This window comes from Apium graveolens, chromosome 7, assembly GCF_009905375.1.
Source record: "Apium graveolens cultivar Ventura chromosome 7, ASM990537v1, whole genome shotgun sequence".
Taxonomy (NCBI): domain Eukaryota; kingdom Viridiplantae; phylum Streptophyta; class Magnoliopsida; order Apiales; family Apiaceae; genus Apium; species Apium graveolens.
Genome location: NC_133653.1, coordinates 120,167,915 through 120,168,623, shown reverse-complemented (window position 1 = coordinate 120,168,623; position 709 = coordinate 120,167,915). Strand labels below are relative to the sequence as shown.

Sequence of the window (709 nt, the reverse complement as noted above, 5' to 3'; positions counted from 1 at the left end):
AAATCCAGATGGTCCAGAACTCAGTTTAGTTTGGGGGTGCTCCAACAGAAGATCCTAACATGCATGTTAGGGATTTCATTTAGATCCGTGACAGTTTCAAGTTCAACAATGTCTCTGAAGATGTTATGAAATTGAGGCTTTTCCCATTCTCTCTAAGGGATAAGGATTAGGGCTGGTTACACTTTCTACTAGCTAGTTCAATTGCTACTTGGGAAGATCTTGCTTAAAAGTTTCTCACTAAATTATTCCCTATGGAAAAGACAGCTGCAATCAGGAATGCTCTTACTCAGTTTGCGCATCAATCAGGGGAATCTCTATATGAAGCTTGGGAGCGTTATAAAAAGATGCTGAGAAAATATCTGCATCATGGAATGCCTGACTGTATGGTGATAAATTGCTTCTATAATGGGTTAGGAGCACAGTCGAGACCTATGCTCGATACAGCATCAGGTGGAGCTCTATGGACTAAAATCTATGAGGAAGCTTATGACCTGATCAATATGATGGCTATGAATGAATATCAGAACCCAACCCGAAGAATTCCACAGGCAAGGTAGCAGGAGTTCTTGAGGTGGATACATCTACGGCTATCACTGCTCAGATAAAGGCGATAGCTATGAAAATCGATTCTCTGGCCAACTATGGAGTTAATCAGATAGCTAGTGTTTGTGAGTTATGTGCAGGTACGCATGCGATAGAGCATTGTGTT

General features: G+C 41.3%; 1 non-coding gene across 1 annotated transcript; it reads right to left on the bottom strand.

The window, feature by feature from the left end:
* Positions 1-266: 266 nt before the first annotated feature.
* Positions 267-373, bottom strand: LOC141675717 (small nucleolar RNA R71). Its single transcript, XR_012556356.1, has one exon. It is a non-coding gene; the product is annotated as a small nucleolar RNA R71 (small nucleolar RNA).
* Between the last annotated feature and the right edge of the window lie 336 nt (positions 374-709).